Source organism: Oryctolagus cuniculus, chromosome 15, assembly GCF_964237555.1.
Source record: "Oryctolagus cuniculus chromosome 15, mOryCun1.1, whole genome shotgun sequence".
NCBI lineage: Eukaryota > Metazoa > Chordata > Mammalia > Lagomorpha > Leporidae > Oryctolagus > Oryctolagus cuniculus.
The window spans coordinates 2,776,428-2,797,795 of NC_091446.1; the positions used below are offsets into that span (position 1 = coordinate 2,776,428).

The 21,368-nt window shown below is 49.4% G+C and overlaps 1 long non-coding RNA gene across 8 annotated transcripts in view; it reads left to right on the plus strand.

Annotated features, from left to right (window-relative positions):
- Positions 1–16,456: 16,456 nt before the first annotated feature.
- The window catches only part of LOC127488260 (uncharacterized), a 46,545-nt gene continuing 41,633 nt past the window's right edge, over positions 16,457–21,368 (plus strand). For 4 of the 8 annotated variants that reach the window (XR_011382734.1, XR_011382729.1, XR_011382731.1 and 1 more), the window contains exon 1: positions 16,669–17,627. This is a non-coding gene — a long non-coding RNA (uncharacterized lncRNA). The other 4 variants (XR_011382736.1, XR_011382730.1, XR_011382732.1 and 1 more) reach the window with 4 other exon arrangements.

The following is a 21,368-nucleotide window of genomic DNA, read 5'->3' on the forward strand; positions in this document are numbered from 1 at the left end:
GCTCCCTGGGAGCACGGGGCTGGGGTGCACGCGGCACACTCTGCCCGCGTCCTCAGACCCTGGACGCTGACCTGTGGCGGAGTCTTCCCCCAAGCCAGGCACCGACGCTGGGCTCTGCCGAGCCGCCCTTCCTCTGATGTCTGTGTTTTGAAATTCTTGTGAAAACGCAGGGTACCCCCTTGAGGTGCTGGTTAACGCTGTAAAATCACTTGCTTTGGGGAATCTTATTTCATTTATTCATCTTTCAAAATAGAATTGCCAGGATCCAAAGGAGATAACAGTGGAACATACTCCTAAAGTGTTTTGCAAGTGCTTCGGCAGAAACTCAGAAACGTGTATTAAAAAATAAATAAAAAGCACACAGGAGTTGCATTTTTGAAGTTTAAATCGTCTTGACTGTGTGATTTGAGCTGGTCTGTCTTTCATCCCGGCCGAGATGCCTTCTCCACCATTCTAAATTGTAAGTGTCTGTAGGACAGGAGAGGCTTACGGCTTGTTTGGGCATTCCTATGGAGTCTAGAATGTTCCAGGAGTTTGGTTCTTATTCAGATGTTGGTCAAGACCAGTGACCACGGAGCATGGTGTTGGGATGGTGACAGCGCTCATTAAAACCCGGATGCCGTGGAATCAACACACCACGCCCAGAGTCCCAGCCTCGCCCAGCTTCCGGTCCCCCAAAGGGACAGCACCAAGCAACTGGAAGACAGCAACTTCACAGGGCGAAATGCTAAAAATTGAAAGTGGCGAAACACTTGTTAATGACCCGAAGTGGAGAGCGAGTTGTAACGTGGAACTGGAGCACTGATAGCCGTTGCTGCTGTTGCACCTGCACCGCAGAGTTGCTGTTGTTAAAGCCTCTGGCTCCCCAGCAGCCCGCTTCGCAAGTGCTCTGCGACCTGGTGCTGTGCTCCAGGGCCCGCACCACGCAGGCACCGCACGGCTGGGGAGCAGGGCGGAAGGGATGCAGCCGGCGCGAGCACAGCCTCTACGTGGTGACGATTTTTCATTCACGGTTCAGGCGGACGGCGGGCGAAGCGTCATCACTCTTCAGCATTACTGTACTGTATCAGCACATTAGCAAAGCTGTGTGACGGCGAACACGAGGTGAACTCGACACCACCCCTAATTAAACTGTCTGCATCCCCCAGCATTTTCCTGTAATGATGTCAAACCGTGTAGCAATTAGTTGCACCTCTATGAATGTAAACACTGTTGGCAAATCATATAAACTTAACCTGCTTGCTTATTGAAAAATCTCCTTAAAAGGAATTAATTAGCTCTGTCTGTTTTGGAATCGCAATTTGTGGGATCATTTTGGAGTGTTTCACAGAAGTCGTGTTCCTTTTTTTTCCCTCTCCCTGAGATCCACACAAATGGGATCTCTCTCGCGGGGGACGATGGAGCCCAGTGGACTCCATCTTCATTTGATTTCCACAGTGATCGGTGAAGTGCGGAATCCAGGACGGAATTCGCTGCGTTAACCCGGTGCTAAGGCATTTTTCTCAAGAGGGAGGTGCGGATCATCCGAAGGTTGCGTCTCGCCCGTGATTTCTGCGCTCTCGATTCAGGTGGAGCCATTCGAGCTCATCTGAACGCGGCGTTGGGGCGGCATCGGGGCACAGCTTTCCGCAGCCGCGCGGCGCCCTGCAACGCACCAGCGCCAGACAGCAAGGGCTCGGAGCAGTCGCTGCGGTTCCAGACAAAGACCAGGAGCCGACAAAACGACCGTCAAGCGGTTTTGAGTCAGGGGTCCCTCCTCTGCCAACCGGGAGCTCAGAGCAGAGGAAGCCCAGTTCAGCGTCGCCTGTGCCTTTGTTGCAATCTCCTTGCTGAAACTGGGGCTGGTGGAGGTGGTGGTTTACCTGGGCCATCAGCTGCCGAGGACATTTATGGTGATTGTATTTTACAGGTTGATAGATTTTTATATTCTGTCCAAGTCGGGATCCTACACCACCTGGTTTATTATTTAGTAATTTACAGTGCAGCCAGCCATGTTTGGCTTAATGTAGGATAAACTTATAAATCTATTGTTCCTTCAGTTGCCGGGGCTGGTGTGCAATGAAGTACAGAGCCCGACGCGTACATACATTTCAGCTCTGCTTTGCTCTTTGATAGGGAAGCAGGCAATAGATAACACAGTGACAGTGGCATCCCGAGGGACAGCAGAACGTGAGAGCAACACCACGTCGGGTTAGTAGGTCATTATTGTCTGAGCCGTGAACCATTAATGGACTGCTACGCCCAGCTCAATCTGTGTCAGATTACGCTCTCGGCAGGAGAGTTGTTATCTAATGGCTAACTTTGCTTCCTCGCTCTCGTGTTCAGTCCCCCTGATAAAAATGTGCACAGGTATGTATTAATAAGGGGCCTCGTTGGGGACAGCAAGGTTTGGGCTCTTTCTTCCCTTTTCAGAAAACGAGGCTTCTACGTGCATGCTGCGCGAGTTGTTCTTCAAGGGAGCGGCAGTATTTTCAGGCATCTTTGAACTTCCTGGAACACGCACAGTCCCCTCCTCGGGGTTAACGGAGGCACAGCCTCCGCAATCGCTGTGCGCTGTTGCTCACGGAAAACGCAGGCGCAGTGGGAGGGGAGCCCTGAGAAGCTGCGGGAGAATTTCTCTCCCACCGCCACCGAGCTCACCACCCAGCACCGCGACCGACTTTCAAATCCTGGGGAAACAGCCCCATCTTTCTCAAGATAACACCCCAAAGGCAGGAGCATGTGGAGTTATGCAATTTTAGTTATTTGCAAAAGCAGATAGGCCAAGCACAGTGCTTACTTATGGCTCGGTCGGAAGCGTGCGTCTGGAAGAAGAGAGAACGGAGTTGCTGGTTTCGGAGAAGTTGATGTCGTGCATTTGGGGCCCACAGGCGAATATCTCTGCCATCCTCTCAAGAAATAAAGCGTACCGTGCAGTCTGCGTCTTCCTTTCTAAGCCCGCAGCCTCCCTGCCTCTCTGAGCATCCCGAACAGGACTGCTGAAACAAACTCCCAGGTGCTCTCCGGGAAGGGTGACGGGCGGGGGCCTCAGACTGAGAGCAGCCCCGGACCCTGCGCGGGGCTCCGCAAATCATTCTGGACGCTCTCTGATGCCCAGCACGTGGAAGGATCCAGACAGCGGATGCTGGAGGAGTCCTGTTGCCCAGAGAGGCGGGGGTTGGATCAGAGAGTTCAGGGTCCAGAGAGAAAGGCAGGGGGACGGGGGAAAGGCAGAGCCGGCCAGATGCTGCGCTGCTCCCCGGTGACACCGCCGGAGTGTGCCGAGGGGGAGGGGCCGGTGCCACATCTGGTCTGTCACCTCGTCTGCCTGTCACAGTTGTCATTTCCCAGCCACGGTGGCAGGCAAGGCTGCCGGAGGAGATCAGAACGTGAGCCCGCCCAGGATCTGGAGGGCCTGAAAGGGTTGCTAGCAGGGGCTCTTGATGACACTGCTTGGTGAGAATGTCCCTGTGTGATAAAGTGCCTATATAATGAAGTTAAGTACAGGTTCAATACTGAGATCCACTCTAATCCAAATCCAATTACCCATTCCTGAGTGCACGGATGTGCATGTGTGTTTACATGCATGTGTACGTGTGCCTCCCCACCACACACAGACACACACACACACACACACACACACACACACTGGCCTCTTCTGAGTCTGTCATGGATTTGAGTTGAATAAAATGTACCATATGGTGCATTAGGAAGTAGGAATTATAATTTTAATGCTGAAATGCATTTTCCCCCTAAGTTCTAGTTTGATCCTACCCAGATCAAAAACTTCTAGGATAAAATGCCTGAAGAACAATCAGTTCCTTATTTGCCTTCTTAGATAAAAATACTCGAGTCATTGTGGTTCACTGTAAAGTGCAGTTATGTTCTAGATAGCTCACTACAAGCAGGGTGCATGTGTGTATCAGCACCTGTCTGAAAACCTCAGCCCGTTTAACGGTGGAGACAGGGAACCGTAGGAGTAGAATCTTGGCACCAGGACAGGAAGCTACAGTGGACTGGGAAACGTCAATCACGGGTTCATTCTGACGAGGGCTGAGACCAAGTCATTACTCACCAGGTGAAATGGCTAAAATTGTGGCAGTGACAATACCACGTGTTGACAAAAGCACGGAGCCCTGGAATGCTCACCGGTGCTGTGCAAATGGAAGAAGGAACAGCGTTTCTGGAGAACACCTTGGTACTGTCTTACTGAGTTAAACAGACACCGGTATTTATTTTATTATTCCTGTGTATCTACCCAAGAAAATTCGAATGCATGTCCACGAAAGTGACTTTTTTTTTTACAGATATTAATGCAGCATTATTTGTAATGAAAGCTAAAATGAAAAAAGGTCTATTAAAAATGAAAAAATCTGACAATGCTACAACCAAATGTTCATCAGAGATGAAGGGACACCAAATTCCTGTTATACTCTGCAATGAAAGCAAAGAAATGGTGACCACGATGAGTGGATGGATCTCAAAAATCTGTGGTAAAGGTGGCAGAAGCAGATGCAAAGGAAAGAACGTAACGTCTTCACAGGAACTTCTATGAAATCATTTACGTGGAAGAGCAGGAAGGAGAATTGTTGGGAAGAAGATTAGTGGTTGGCAGGAGCAGGGCTGGGTGAGGGGACTTTCTGGGCTGTTGAAAACACAGTGGTCATTACACGACTGCATGGAATTTCTACTAACACCCAACTGTCCAATTAGAAAGGGACATTTTATATATCTAAATCGCACTGCAATGAGACTGGTGAGAGTACACAGGATGGGATAGTTAAAATGAAATCCATCCCTCTGAAGTGAGATGTAATAACCAGAGGCTATGCTGGAAAAACTGTTGGGACAGCTACAGTCTGCACCTGTCTCTGTGTCTACACCGTGTACGTGTGCGTGCGTCTACCCAGTGTGCCCGTGCCTGCACACTCTGCCATGTTCCCGTGTTTACGATGAAGTCGGAAGACACAGGCACGGCTTGGGCAATGTTCCTGCTGGGGAACTATGCTGCTTTATTTTGTTCATTTTCCAAGTACTCTTTTCAGAAAGTTCAGTCGGAAAAAAAAGACTGTTGGAGGCAGCTTTTTAATTGACATATAATTGACACACAGTAAGCCGTACAACCTCAAGGGTGAGACTGGTCAGCTGTGACAAGCCTGTGGCGCTCTCGCCTCGGTCTGGCCCCGCAGGCCGCCGTGCTGCGCGGTTTGTGTCTGCTGGGGTCCTGTGTGGCGTCTTCCCTTTGCTGGCTCCATAGCTATCTCGAGAACACATCTAAGTTGTTCGTGCCTCACTCGAGCAGGACTTTTTTCTTTCTTTCTTACGTTTAAATATTTATTTTACTTATTTGAAAGACAGAGTTACAGAGAGAGGTGGAGACAGAGAGAGAGGTGTTCCATCCGCTGGTTCACTCCCCAGATGGCCAGAGCTGTGCTGATCTGAAGCCAGGAGCCAGGAGCTTCTTCCAGGTCTCCCACGCAGGTGCAGGGACTCAAGGACTTGGACATCTTCCACTGCTTTCCCAGGCCATAGCAGAGAGCTGGAAGGGAAGAGGAGCAGCCGGGACTAGAACCAGCGCCCATATGGGATGCCAGTGCTTGAGGCCAGGGCTTTAACCCGCTGCGCCACAGCGCCGGCCCGTGGCCTTTTCTTTTTAAAGGCAGTTTTTTCTTTCAGTGCTGAACACTACTTTCCCGGAAGCATGTGCCACGTCTTGTTTATCTGCTCTCCTGTGGGTGGAAATTTGGGTTATTTTAAGCTTTCCAATATTAAAATAAGCTGCTGCTATGCTTGTGTGAGGTTTATATGGACACATACTTTCCTTTGGGAAACTATTTAGCGTTGAGCATAGCTGGGTCCTATGGCAGACGTATGTATGACCCAGATGCTGGGCTTTCCCACCAACAGGGTTTGATTCCTCCAGAATCATCTAGCCTGATGGTTTCAGCCTTTCAAATTGTAGACATTCTCACATTCATGTGCTGGCAAACTCAGTGATTGTAATTTGCACTTCTCTGGAGACAATTATGTGGAGTGTCTTCACGTGTGTTCATTTTTCAACGGTACACCTGTGATGAAGTGGCTCACCAAACACTTTGCCTAGTTTTTTTTTTTAAATTATGTTGTTCATTTTCTTGTTATTGCAATTTGGGAGCTCTTTATATATTCTGGAAGTAGCTGGATAAAATTTTTAAAGTCATCATTATGCTTTCACATATTTCCTCCCAGCTGATGGCTTGTGTTTTCATTCACTTAACAGAGCAAGTATTTTACATTTTTATTTAGTTTATTTTTTTTCAGTTTTTTTCTGTGTGTGCCATGTCTAGGAAATTGCAGACTCAAGGCCACACATATTTTGTATGTTTCCTCCTAGACGTTTTATGGCTTTAATTTTTCACATTTCCCTCCATTCTTAGTTGATGTTTCTATGTGGTGCAACGTTCATGGTTGGGTTGTCTGTGTGCTGTGTGTGTGGCAGGGGCACGCGAATCTGCTTCCTCTACTGAGTTCTCTCTGCACGTGGGGAAGGCCAGCCGCCCACACGCGTGTGGAGCTCCAGCCGCCCACATGCGTGTGGAACCGTTTCGGACTCTTTAGTCCGTCTGCTTGCCAGCCCTGCGGCTGATTCTGCCCTCGCCGGATCCCGGGAGCCTCCCAACGACTCCTGAAATCGCCTGGTCTTCCAGCTCAGCTCTTTCAGAGTTGCTGGGCTCTCCCGGGTCTTTCGCATTTCAGAATGAATGTTAGCATTGGTACATTCGTTCCCACAGGAAGAGCCTGTGGGATTTTACTTGAATTTGTGTTGAAATTATAGATCTGTCTAGAGACAGTTGCTGCCATAAGAAACCTCATCTTACGAGGCCGGCGCTGTGGCGCAGTGGGTTAACACCCTGGCCTGCAGCGCCGGCATCCCATATGGGCGCCGGTTCTAATCCTGGCTGCTCCACTTCTGATCCAGCTCTCTGCTGTGGCCTGGGAAAGCAGTGGAGGATGGCCCAAGTGCTTGGGCCCTGCACCCACGTGGAAGACCCAGAAGAAGCTCGTGGCTCCTGGCTTTGGATCGGCACAGCTCTGGCTGTCACGGCCAACTGGGGAGTGAACCAGTGGGTGGAAGACCTCTCTCTCTCTGCCTCTCCTCTCTCTGTGTAACTCATTCAAGTAAATAAATAAATCTTAAGAAAAAAAAAAAGAAAAAAGAAACCCCATCTTATCCTGCTGTGTGCAACACTGGTCCCCAGCTCCCGCTCACTCCATGTCCACTTGGGCCTTCTTGTTTCCGAGTTTACAGCTTTGCACACCTTTTGTCAGAGTTATCCTTAGATCTTTCATTTATGTTGATGCCAGTGTAAAAGGCGCAGTTGTTTCTCACTTCAAATTCTAGTGGCTTTTTCGCTAGGATACAGAAACACAGTTGATTTTGTTTGTTGACTTCGGATCCTGCAAGTTCTCTGAATGCATTGATCAGTGTTATGAATTTCTGGCAGAATTGATATTTTCTGTGGAGGTGATTGTGTAACAGGCAAGTAACCTCAGTTCTGCTGCTTTCTTTTCGACCTGGATGACTTGATGATTTATTTATTTTTCTTGCCTTACTGCCCTGGACAGAACCTGTTGCAAAAAAGAATAGAAGTGGTGAGAGCCAACACTGAGGTTTCCCAGGGTGCCAGGAATTCAGTGTCACACCACTGAGGGTGTGCTGGCTGTGGGATGGTCATGTGATCTTCATTAGATGCAGGAAGTTCTCTGTTTCTACTTTTAGGAACAGGAAGCTACTTTACAAGGAAAAGAAGGTTGGATCTGGGGAGTTTCTTGAACGGATCTTACAGTTTTCCCATTTAGCTTGTTGGAATGTGAGGTGCAACACAGTGATTTTCCAGTGCTGAGCCAACCTTGCATTCCTGCGACAACTCCCGCTTTATCACATTGTATAACTGCTTTGTGTTTACTAATTCACCCTATTTGGGGTGAGACTTCTTATTATTCTTGTTCACACCTGAGGAAGCGAGGCACAGGAGGCTGCCCTTGACAGGTCGTGAGGGAGGTGGTGTTCTGCACAAGCTCCCTCTTCTCTTCCAGAGCAGAAACACAGATTACAATGCCTGCGACACGTGTTCCCTTTCTGCACACGTGATTCATACAGCAGCAATAGTTCATGTTGGTAAGGGACTACATAGACTATAAGTGATTGCTAAGGCTTCCTGGTGTAAAATTCACACCAAGATATTTCAATGCAAGTAAAAGTATATAAACAGTGCTTTTTCTTGAAATTCAAGAGATTAAAAAATGGAATACAAACAGATGAAATTCTAGGCAACCTTTAGAATCTTGATTTCTCATATGGATATTTTCTGCTTTAATTAATTATACGAGAAAGCACAGCCATAAGCTGGTGTATGTCATGTCGTCCCACTCCTACCGAACGGATCTGTATGTCTAAACTCACACATGTGATCGAGACAGGAGCCTGGAAATAGCCCCAAGTAAGTGAAAAGATTGCAGCTGTGTGCTGTGGGCTGGGGACGAGCCAGCCAGCCTAGCAGAGCACGAGAGACGCCAGGCTCCGTGTTTCGGAGACAAAGTCCCTAACGGGCAACCAAGGTGCGGACGGCAGTTTTCAAAGGAAGCAGAGTTCATGGCTGCGAGTGGCACGGGTGCTCTTCCAGGTGTAAGGGCGGCGTGGGGGTGCTGGAGCTAATCTTGTGGATGCTGTGGTTAAGGGGACAGCAGAATTTTGTGGTTGAACGTAACAATTATCCTGGGAAATTAGGGCGCGTGTTTAATGAGCTGAGGTGCTCTGATTTTGCCGTGGTTGGCCTGCCCGGGCTGGGGTCCACGGACTCATGGGACGCAGAGAAGTGTTCCTTGTGAGTGCACCCCTCGGGTGGTGCTCTGTGGGAAGGGAATCCCCCGGCTCCTGTTTCACCTCCAACAGCCAGAGCTCACCTGATGCTGCTTGGTGGAGCTCACTGCTCAGCAGTCACACCTGGCACCAGGAAACGGTGCCCCTCCCCCGGCAAAACCTGGGCGCCTCCATCTTTCTCACCTGCTGCTTTGGAGAGGGGCTACGGGGAAGGGGTCCCTTGCAAAGCAAGTTCTGCCTGTCCGGAGCCAGCTGCTCGGGGTCTCCTGGCCCGCTCAGGGCCCTGTGTTCCGCAGTGGTCCCCTCGCCCCCCCCCCCCCCCCCGGGCTCTCTGCCCCGTCCGGAGCCAGCTGCTCGGGGTCTCCTGGCCCGTTCAGGGCCCTGTGTTCTGCAGTGTTCCCCTCGCCCCGTCTTTGGGCTCTGCTCCTGCCCCCTGCCCTGCTCCTGTGCTCCCGGGAATCCCCACTGTTTGTTGATGCACGAAAGAGAACACGGAGGCCCGGATGGGATGGCGTCGGATCAGTGTCCCTGTGGGATCTGGAAAACACCGTCCCAGGAACTGGTGCTGGCCTGGCTTCAGGGTCCAGCAGCTCCTCCACGCTGCTGGGAATTCCTGTGGAGCCTGGATACAGGCGACCTCCCAGGCCTTCCTCTTGGGAACGTGTCCACACACGTCTCTCCCCGCCCGCATAGTAAGCGCCAGTGCAGCTCTCGTTCTGGTACCTGCCGTCCTGCTGCTGTTGATTTTGTTTTGCTCCAGGATTTCCCAGTGTGCGGAGTGTCTGTATCCCGGCTGTGCTGTGGACCGCCGTGCCGCGCTTCTGTCTTCCAGGTTGATCCAGTTCCCACCTGCTGAGTGCTCGCCCCTTCAGGTCAGGCCCCGTCCGTCACACATCTGGACAGACCCTCGGAGAGCACAGCCAGGGCATGCTTGAGACCCTCCTCCGATCAGTGCCGGACCCTTGCCCTGCAGGCAGTGGCGCGATCCTTCCCTTCTGTGAGCCCGGATTATTATGTTCTCAGCCAGGACTCGCTTGAGCTTCCTTCGTGGAATCTATCCAGCACCTGCCCAAGGCCACTTCTGCCGGAAGAGCTCTCTGACCAACCACGCCACAGACACTTGTAAGTGGAAACACGGCCGGCTCTAAGAGATCGCTCTTGTCCAGTGCCCAGGAAACCAGCTGACACCTCCCACCTGACCCTGTAGTTGCGTGAGCCGGCATCTCAGAGCCCGCACCTCCAGCCCCGGATACCCCACCGTCCCCTTCCGTCCGACATTACTGACGGCAAATGCCGAGCGTTAGGAGACAGGCATCGGGGCTTCTCTGCGGCTACCCGGAGCTACCTCGGGTGCTGGGAACAGGATCTGGAACCCGGCTGATTTGTGCTGGGCAGCCCAGGGGTCAGCGGCGTCTCAAGGGCTGGATGGTGAACGTGCACTGCAGGCCCCGCGGTGTCACCACAGCTGCCCTGACCTCCCCTGCTGCCTAGAAGTGGTCTCAGTCCCAGCAGGAAACCAGTGGACATGAGCCGCCTTCCAATAAAACTTTATTTAAAACAGCAAGCGCTGGCTGTGGTTTGCCAGCTCCATGTATACTCATTGTTTCCACTCAAACCTCGATTCCCAAAAACACACAGCAGAGCAGAGCCAAGGGCATCAGGAAGCCCAGCCTCAGACGTTTTTAACCCATTCAGTGCTTCCAGGGCAGCTCTGGGCATTATACCCGGGTCACAGCACTGCGGCGGGTGCTGTGACTGACATCGTAGTGAGAGCTCCCGCATTTCTGGGGATTTTTCTCTCTTCTTCCTTCCTTCCTCCATCTTTCTCTTTCTCTCTCTCTCTCTCTCTCTCCTCTCTCTCTCTCTCTCTCCTCTCTCTCTCTCTCTCTTCTTCTTCTCTCTCTCTCCTGTCACTCTCCTCTCTCTCTTTCTCTCTCTCTCTGTGACTGAGAGAGGGTGATGGACCTCCCATCCTCTGGTTCATCCCCCGAATGACTGCCATGGCTGGGGTTACACCAGGCTGAAGCCGGGACTCAGGAGCTCCATCTGGGTCTCCCACCCGGGTGGCAGGGGCCCAGGTACTCGATCCACTTTCTGCTCCTTTCCCAGGCGCATGAGCAGGGAGCTGGATCGGAAGCTGAGCAGCCGGGGCTCGGTCGGTGCTCCTGTCTGGGATGCTGGCGTGGCAAGCAGCCATCGTGCCCAGCACCTGCCTCCTCCTTTCTTCTCTCTGTGTGCTGAGTGGAAGGCCCTTCCTGCTTGTTTGTGGCAGCTCCACATCCCCACGTGCCTTCGCTCACTCCGCTGGAAGCCTCCCCAGTTTTGGTTTGGGGAGCTAATTGTCTCTGTGCCTGGCGCAGGCGGCCCTGTCAGACAGTGGCAAAGGCTCAGCTCTTCTCACATTGGCAGCTGATTTCCCGTAAGGATCCTGTGCCGACTTCCCACTGCAGCTGTGCACGGACATGTATGTAAAGTGTTCACACGTGCTAAGGAAAAGGACGCTTAGTGTGTGCCACGTGAGTTTCATTTTGGAGTTCTTTAATTGCATTTTCTCAGGGAGCTGTTTGGTTCATGGAAAATAGCCTTAGCACATTTTAATACCGTGAAATTGTCTGAGTGACCCACTCTTCCAGGAGACTCCATTCTTGTGGTTTTTGCATCTAAATTTTCCAAATTAAGCCCAAATATCTAGGTTTACATAGGTCCTCTGGTAATGGCGTGAAGTGACTTTGCTAAAAAAAAAATTGAAACTTTCTGCTCAGAGGAATTTCCTGGCAAAGCCCCAAGGACAGAATCCTTCTCGTGTTCAGACCCCGGGTTCTTTTCCATGCGTGTATGAACTTTTATTTGATGGAAAGGGAGAGAGAGAGAGAGAGAGAGAGAGAGAGAGAGAGAGAGAGACTCATCTGCTAGTTCCCTCCGCAAGTGCCTGCGATGCTTGGAGGAGCCAGGCGCTCAGCCCAGGCCTCCCAGCCGGCCACTCCTCCTGTGCTTCAGCAGGAGCCGGGGTCAGGAGCCGGGGCCCCGTGCCGAACCCTTACTCCGAACAGCTGCTCCTGGACTTTCCGGTTCTGAGTTCCTGTTTTACAGTGTTGGGGACGCACCTCCTTAACGTGTGTGGTCTTGTCGATTTCATTTAGCAAGAATGCATATTGCTGTTGCACTAACAATGTGTGCTTTGAAAATGTGCAAGACACAGAGAACAGCGGTCGGCTTTAGTTTTGTGCTCAACTCTGGAGAACACTGGCTGGGCCGCTGATGCCCAGGTCACCACGTCCAGTTAGGACTCTGAGGGACGGAAGGCATTTGGGGAGCCAGGCCCCTGCCCCTTGGACCTCCTGCGACTTGTGGTTTACCGCTGTGCTGGGGGAGGCAGCCTTCTCAGCCACTCACCTCCACGGCAGAAAAGGCAGCCGAGTCTGAGCCAGGAAACCACACAGGATCCAGGGAACCTGCATGTTCCCACGGCAGAGTCCATGGTCACGGCTGTGACTGGACCTTGGGCTTCCTGTGGGATGATCCGTATCCCCTGTGCCGAGAGCCGCGGACTCTGGTGCTCCCGTCCTCTCCTGCTCCAGACTGACCCGCTTGACCTGAGTTGCGTGTGTGTGTGTGCTACCTGTGTCCATAGGTGTGTGTCACGTGTGTCACAGATGGGATTCTGCATGTGGCAAGTGTGTCACAGACGGGATTCAGTGTGTGTCACTTGTGTCACAGATGGGAATCTATGTGTCACAGATGGGATTCTAGGTGTCACAGATGGGATTCTGCGTGTGTCACATATGTCCACAGACAGGATTGCGGACATGTCATGAGTGTGTTTCCGTGGCACATCATGTTGATTGCCCCATGAGCATCGGCTCCTTTGGTGAAGAATCTCTATTACAAGTAAGCCACCACCCCTTACTTGGGCTCTTTTATAATCTCTGACTGTTGCAGATCAGATTTTTAGATTAAAAAGGGAATATTTGAAGGTAGAGAGACGGAGAGAGCGCCCATCTGCTGCTTCACCTCCCAGATGAATGCAGCAGCCAGGGCTGGGTTGGGCTGAAGCCCAGAACTCTCTCCGGTCTCCCCTGTGGGTGACAGGGACCCAAGTACGAGACCCGCCATCTGCTGCCTCCCAGGATGTACATTAGTGGGAGCTGAAATCGGAAACGAGGCTGAGACTTGAACCCCAGGCACTCCAATGGGCATAGGCCTCCCAGGGGGCATCTTGGCTTCTGTGCAAAACACCTGCGCCTGAAGTGGGTTTGATTAGAGCCGCACACATCACCTGAGGAAGCCCCGCCCCGCCCGCCCCGCTGGGGGTGCAGGGCTGGTGGTGAGCCAGGCGAGATGCCGGCTCCCAGGGTTTCAGCAAACGTGGGCTCTGCTGCCGCTCCGTCCAGTGGGGCAGAATCGCCAGGCTCACTGAATTACCTTTCCTTAGACGGTCGCGGAATCTCTTCCCTGTGTCTCCTCCACAGCCCTGGGTGCAAGTGGATGGAGGGTGAGCACCCCTGGCCTGGGCACCACGGTGCTGTGATGGGGTCCTTGGGACCAGACCTGGCCACAGCCACTGCACGGGCTCCACGGGTGTCCCCTGGGTGGAAGTGGAGTGAGCCAGGCTCCTTTCCTTGGCCCTGGTGTCCTTCCCCCGGGCTGCCTCTCCTTGGTCTGCACTGCAGTGGGCGTTCAGTCCCAAGAGACCTTTGATGTGGGTGCTTTCCGTGAGCCTCTGTGGGCTCCTGGCCGGGAGGACGTGGTGCTGGGGGCGCAGGCATGCATCACTGGTTCAGGAGAATGCAGGCGGCTGTGGGGCCTTTGTGTGCCTCCAAGGTGGAGGAGACGTTTACATTTTTCCCCTTCCTCCTATAATTAATGCTCTCGAGTTGTTTAAAGAAATACAGTACAATCACCCTTTTGAACAGGGTTATACAGCATGATCTTTGGAAGCTAAAAAACAGCTGGTTCCACTCGAATTCCAAATACATTAAAACAAACTTTGAAGTCAATAATGTGAGTTTCTGTTTTCATAAATTACAGTGATAACATGTAAATTTCTCCATTCTGTGTCTCGAACATAAGCCCTTTTGTGCTTCCTTATCCAGAACTGTGAACCCATTAGAGATACTTTGAAATAAATTGTAAGTAAACTTTAAAGCTGGAGGCAATAAATCCAGTTGCATTTAAGCTAATATAATCATGTGGCCCTGAAAATGAGCATTGCCTAATATTGGCTGCAACAGAAATGTAGCCAAGTTGTGTTTTTTTTTTTTCTTTCCTTAAGAAAAAAAAGGCAACATTAACTGTTTCACAAAAAGTTATTTGTTTCCTGCTGAAGCCCAGGCTGCGGCTTTGGGGGATTAGGGATACATTTCACCTATAGGTTACATGAGCTTTTGTTATTTGTTTTCATACAAAATAAACCGCAGAGCTCTTGCTAATGTACAATGGTGCCGAGTTTTGGTGGGAATATTTCAAAAGTAGTGTGTGTTTTCCCTTGATCATTCCCCGAGCTCCCAGGGACACCATCCAATAGTGGCGGATTCCCTTAGGAAAATATGTTTCATTTATAAACTTCTCCCCCCAACCCCGCCCCGTAATGAAAACAGTTTAGGCTTAGCACAGTGTTCCAGCCCAATGATGGGCCAAACCGCGTGGAAACCGGGCGGGAAGGGTGTCACTGGCAGGCTCCACCCTTAGGGCAATATTGAAGCCTTGGAGTGCTTCCGATTGAGCCCGCAACACATAAAGATACATAAAGTTGCAATGAGCAGAGCCTAATAGCTTTTTTAGACTCCAGAGAGATACAAAAAGACACAAATATAGATAAATGATCAAAAAGGAATAATTGCTCCAACAGCCCTTTCCCTTGCAGTGTTTAACATACATTCCTTTTGCTCCCGGTGCACGTGGTTCTAGAATGTAAAAAGTAATTGCATTTTCCATCCTTCTTCCCTCTTCAATGTGCAAGCACCTCTAGAAGCCTCCTTGTAGAATATTATGTAGGTTTCTCTGCTTCATTTAGCCCCTTTTCTCTTAGGAAAACACATTATGACTTTGTACAAGCCTTGATCGATTTCTTAAGAGGCCTTATCTGATTGCTTTTATATTCTATTGATTTTTCTGAATTAAGTTTTATGGCCCTCAATTATTTTCGTGTATGATTGTTCACATCTACGTATGGTGCGCCATATAATTACACAGTGGCATGATTATGTTCTAGTTGATAATCCCATTTTAATATACGGCACTTTCCCTTTTTATGGAGATTATCTTCCATATGCAGACCGATCTGTTGAATCCCGTGCAACAAAGATAAACCCAAATCACAGAAGCACTTGCTCACTGTAGAGGCCACTATCACGCATTTGTGACATCTTGACAGAAGCGTTTATTGCAAAGTGTTGTGATCATCAGCTTCATTAGGAGAGCGTTTAACAATCATAGGAGATGATTTTTATAAACCTGCTGTTCTGCTGACTGGGGGATACCACTATCACAGCACAATTAAGTTTCAAATGGGTTTTGAACGCTGATGGCTAATATAATTCAGCCCTAGCAGTCGACTGTTGCATTATACAATCATTTATCATTCGAGGGGAAATCCTGACAGAGCTCAAAAGTCGAGCCCGCGACGAAGCTGTCTCCCTCCACGTGGTCTTTGGGAGCCAAGCGAGTCCCCTTCAGGTGGCGTCTGAAGAAGTTAAGACAAAAGCAATCGGCGGAAGAGAAGTTTAATCAATGTATTAAACACGGCGCGTGCTGGAAGATATTTTTCTTATATAGTACATGTCTATCAAAGCTGTCATAAGTGACACTACAAATGTCGGAATGCTTTACGGCCAATAGATGGCTGCTATTGTTCTAGGCATTTGGAACCTTTTATGAATATAAATGGATGGGGAGAGGCATCGCAGGATCTGTTTGCCCTCCTAAAATAATTTATATTCCGCACAGTGCATGGCTGACTGATTTCCTCCCAACATTACAAAGTGCTTGTGTTATTTCATATTGCTGAAATTTGTATTATTATTTTCTACATAAGAGAAGTCTTTTGATCTGCATTTATTAAGGAGAAAGAGAGGCCCAAGCTTAACCCAATCTGACACAAACGCTGCGATATGTTCATTTTCTTCCACTACAAATTCAATACATTCATATTCAGAATCCTTTATCTAATAGTGCTTATTAGATTGTTTTGGCTACAGCTGCGAAGCAATATATCACTGAAAAATAATAGGTATGTCTTTTTCAGACGATGATGTGATTTGCTTTAGCCACGCTAGCATGAAAATCTGTGCCATTTATTAATAAAAGACCATGTTAGATGAACTAACCTGCCTGACAGTGCTGAGAACAAAAGAGCTAATTTCTCTTTTGTTTGTTAGAGCACTCCGGTGCTATCGCAGGGTGACGAAGGGTCAGAGAGCGCCGGAGCTCAGCTCTGCTTCCTGCTTAATGATTTGTTTTACAGCATCTAATAAATTTTCAAACATGCATCAACATATTACTGATAAGGAATCTGGAAATGCAAACACAGACGATTTCCAGTTTAAGACGTGATCAAATTTTTATCATTGAGTCAATAGACCGGTCCTGTTTTAATTTTTAATAAGCAGGGCTCCGAGGTGTGGTGTGCAGAGGCTCTCGCGTGCGGCTCAGGGCCTCTGCAGGTCCTCGCGCCATCAGTCTGCTGCGGAACATTCGCTAGTTAACGGCTGTGCGAGTTCGCCGATCGTTGGCCGGGTACCCAGGGAGCCGTGTGCACGTCGATTGGCGATGCTGGTGCTTCGCAGGAGAGAAGTCAGAGGCCTGATTTCCTTCCTGGTGAGTAGAGAGAAGGCTTATAAAAGAGCCATTTTTCTCGACCTGGGATGTCCCAGGGACGTCCCACAGGCACGTCTGTCCTGGAAGCTCAGGGCACAGGCGGTGGAGCGGAGGCCTCCTGGTGGGGCGAGCCCAGGACCGGGGCCCCAGGTCCCCTCTTTAAGTTATTTTTCCTTCACCGCTACTAATTGAGCGCTTTTCTGATGGGCTGTCTCAGCTGCACGCAAGGCAGGGATTTGGGGAGGGCTGCGCCGGGGAGAGGAGCCCTCCGTTCTCCAGGCCACGCCGTCACGTGGCAGGAAGTGTCGTGCGGTGCTCTGGAAAACTCCACCGTGAAATATGTCATTTCCCAAATCTCAGAAACAGAGACGGGAGGGCTGAGGAAGAAATTCTTTTCTGGATTAGGCTTGGAAACCAGATCCAATGCATCCTTGGCTTTTACGGCCGTGAGTCGCCAAAGCTTTCCAGAGGCCAATGAAAACAAACGGAGACCTCCAGTAAAAGCTGTGTCGAATGGTGTTAATATTAAATACACTCGGGCGCATACCGATAATGAAATACCAAGTCAGGGAAAGAGTTGCTTAAATATATATCCCTTCTATGAGCAACAGCTGTACCGTTTCTTTAAAAAAACAACCTGGATGCAATGCTTGGAGGAGAGACTAAGGTGCCGGATCTCGCTCCCGGGGGATGAGGAGTGGCCAGTGACCTGAGGAGCTCCCACCCCCGCTACGAGCTTGCCTGCGCATGGTACAGGGAACAGGAGCTTCTCTCCTGTCATCAAATATTTGGCTCCCTTCTTCTCACATCCAGGACTGAAGGTGAGTGGATCGAGGCTGTTCCGCCCCCTGCTCCATTCCTGGAGAGGTGATGGCTGAGGACTTTGCCTCGAGGAGGAGTCGGAGCCACAGCTGAAGAGGTCGGCACAGAGCGAGGAGCAGCGAGGTGGGCTCCTCAAGTGTCTTGAGGGCAAGTGAGTTTGTCTTCAACAGTGGATAATTCTTCGACCTGGTCACACGTGGGGTGCCACCTCGACAGGCGGGTCTCATCACCCATTTCCAAGGGTTTGTGGCATTTGGGAGGAGGGCTGGGTTGCAGCCAGGGTGCAGGGCTGCTCAGAACAGCCTGGCAGGGGAGGGCGGTGCTGGGGCCTGGCAGTACTGGTGAGGGCAAGCCCATTGCCTCCCTCCTCTGACGCATTTTACAGCCATTCTGTGCCGAGTCTGCTTGGGCCATGTGGGCCGCAAGATAAGTTAGGGGATTTCTGGCTGTTGGCTGCTTGTTCCGCAAGGCTCCCTGGAGAGTCAAGGAGGCGAACACCCTGGAATCAGCACCTTGAGTCTCCACCATGGTGGAGACACACCTGCCCCGGCCTGCCGCAGCCTGCCTTCTCCTGGAGTCGTTAGCGGGGGAGTAGCCCCTGCGTCCATCCTCTGGGGGCTGGTCTGGGAGCGCAGCAGAGCCCTAGGAGACTCGGGGCCCTGGGGAGGGTTCACATCTCCTGGCTTCCCGCAGAGGCTCGCTGAGGGCCCGTGTGGGAGCCAGGAGCTGTAGTGATCAACAGCTGCAATCAATGGAATGTGTATTTGGCTGTCATTTACGGTGGAGAATGTTCTCTTACTGGGTTGACTCTTTGCAAACACACGTGTTGAGGCTCTGTTGAATTAATCTATGAGTGTGTGTGCGTGGTTTCCTTTTAGAGACATTGTATTGGTAAAACATCAATATTTTTCTATTGTTAAATTACTATAGCTGCCGGCGCCGCGGCTCACTAGGCTAATCCTCCACCTAGCGGCACCGGGCACACCGGGTTCTAATCCCAGTCGGGGCGCCGGATTCTGTCCTGGTTGCCCCTCTTCCAGGCCAGCTCTCTGCTGTGGCCCGGGAAGGCAGTGGAGGATGGCCCAAGTGCTTGGGCCCTGCACCCCCATGGGAGACCAGGAGAGGCGCCTGGCTCCTGCCTTCGGATTGGCATGGTGGGCCGGCCGCAGCATGCCAGCCATGGTGGCCATTGGAGGGTGAACCAACGGCAAAAGGAAGACCTTTCTCTCTGTCTCTCTCTCTCTCACTATCCACTCTACCTGTCAAAAAAAGATTATTATAGCTTATTATAACAATCAGTGTTCATGTCAAGACCACAAATTATTGGGATTTAAAAATACAGCTCTAACATCCTCTTTGAAACTAAGCATTGAATTATAGTCATTTGTCTTGTAAGCCAACCAGCTTCTAAGTGATGGAATTCTTACTTTTTTCATTTAAAAGTGAAAGGATAAATCTTAGGAAGCAAAAATTCACTAGTGTTTTAAACATAGAATAGTGTTTTTTGCAGGGAATGATAAACAGTTAAAACGAAGCATTCCATGTGAACATACTCGAAAGAGGCATAAAACTTAGAGAAATGGGAAAAGGTTGGGGATGATGCCAAATAAATCCTGGCCATCAGCGTTTACAGAGCTGCAAAACTCGTGGTTTTAAATAGAATGGGCTAGTAGGAAACATACCTGGGAGAGTATGACAATCTTTCCTAAGTAGTAAATATGCTTCTTTGCTCATTCCACGTGCTGAGTAGCCGTGCTTCCCTGGGTGGGTGCGCCACACTTCCTGTGTTTATGCGACACCTTGAGACCCCCGTCCACACTTGGTCTGTCATAAATAACGCTGCAGTAGACATCTGGGTGTTATTTCTGCACACGGTTACTTCCTGAAGACAAATTCCAACACGGAAAGTAGTTAGCTAAGATACAAGCATTTGCAGGTCTTGGGTGTATTTTCACACGCCTCTCAGGTCATGGAGATTGACATGCCGCCCAAGATGGGGGGAAGTTGGCGGTCTGTATCCCTGCTCCTCCCCAGCCTTCTTCCGCTTGCTTGGCCTTGGGAGATTCTCAGAACAAGTTACAGTATTGTTACAGTATCGGTGTTTTTATGTCTTCGTGATGGAATCGTTTTGTGAATAGTCCCATCACCTGTATGCTTATCTGGCCTTAGTGTTTATTCCAGCACTTTATATACATTTATTATAGAAAGCTTTGGTGCTATATTTTTATCCACCTTTTCTTATGCTGAAGAACACCTTTCAACACACTTTTCTCTAAGTTTTCTAAGTGAAAAGCTTTCCTTGGCTTGCACATTGAAGAAAGTTTCCCCGTTGATTTTATCCAAATGTTTAAGGCTTGTTTTTAAAAATATCTATATGTGTCCTGGACATAAGTTCTTTATCAAGTACAGAACTTGCAAATATTTTTTCTCAGCCATTGGCTTGGCTTTTAACTTTGCTAATGGCATCTCTAGAGAAGTGCAAGTTTGGGACATTGGTTATACGTCTATTTGCCAGAATTTTGTCTTATTTTCCTTTTGTGTTCCACAAAGTGTGGTAGATTTTGCATTTAGATATATGACCCATTCTGAGCTAATTTTTCATATTGCTTTAAGTCGGAGCCAGCAATTCTCCTCTTTCTCATGTGACTGTTTCCACACCACTGGTTGAAAAGTCTATTCTTTTTTCAATTGAAGTATCTTTTCCCCTTTGTTAAAAGGTGGCCATATATATAAGGGATCTTTAACAACTTCATGGAAAATATATATTATTAAAAACTGTGCATGAATCGCAAATTTCTTGTACCGCTCCATTTCCATGAACTTGTTGAAGTGTGCTTGTGTGTGGGTCTCTGTACTCCTCATTTCTTCCACTGTGCCTGTTCCTGTCCTTGTGTCAACATTTCAATGATATCTTTATTATAGCTTTGTAGACACTGCAGTGCCAGATAGTGTAATTCCTCCTTTTCTTCCTTGTTAAAACTTATTTAGCTATTCTAGCTCTCTTGTATTTTCATATAAAATTCAGAATCAGTTTGTCAATTTGGACAAAAAAAGACATGCTGAGTTTAGATTGATACTGCCTTGATTTATAAATTAAATAGGAGGAAATTAACTTTTAATAACAATGAGACTTCTAATCCATGAACATGGTCTATCTTTCCATTTATCTATGTTTTCTTTATCTCACCAGCAAGGCATAGTTTTCTACAAATAGGTCATGTCCATGTTTGTTTAAAATTTTCCATAAGTATTTATTTCAGATGCTATTATGAATACAATTTTAAGATTTACATTTAAATTTTTTAAAAAAATTTATTTGATAGATAGAGCTAGACAGTGAGAGAGAGAGACAGAGAGAAAGGTCTTCCATCTGCTGGTTCACTCTCCAGATGGCCACAATGGCCGGAGCTGCACCGATCTAGAGCCAGGAGCCTGGAGCTTCCTCTGGGTCTCCCACATGGGTGCAGGGGCCCAGGGACTTGGGCCATCTTCTACTGCTTTCCCAGGCCATAGCAGAGAGCTGGATCGGAAGTGGAGCAGCTGGGTCCCAAACTGGCGCCCATATGGTATGGTATGCCAGCACCGCAGGTGGTGGCTTTACCCGCTACAGCGCAGCTCCCCACCCCCGCATTTTGTAAGTTTTCCTATCTACTTGTTTCTATAACATTTTATACTTTCTCCTTTTCACTATGCTCTCTCTCTCTCTCTCACTCACACTCACACTTTCTTTCTCTTCCCTCCCTCATCAGACTGGCTAGGACTCCAGTGCAAGGCTTACTGTAGGCGGTGAGGACGAACACCTTTGCTGTACTCGCAGTCTTAGAGGGGAAGTAATTACATCTTTCATCATCAGAGGTTACGTGAATAGCAGGGCTTTCATAGGTGTCAGTGC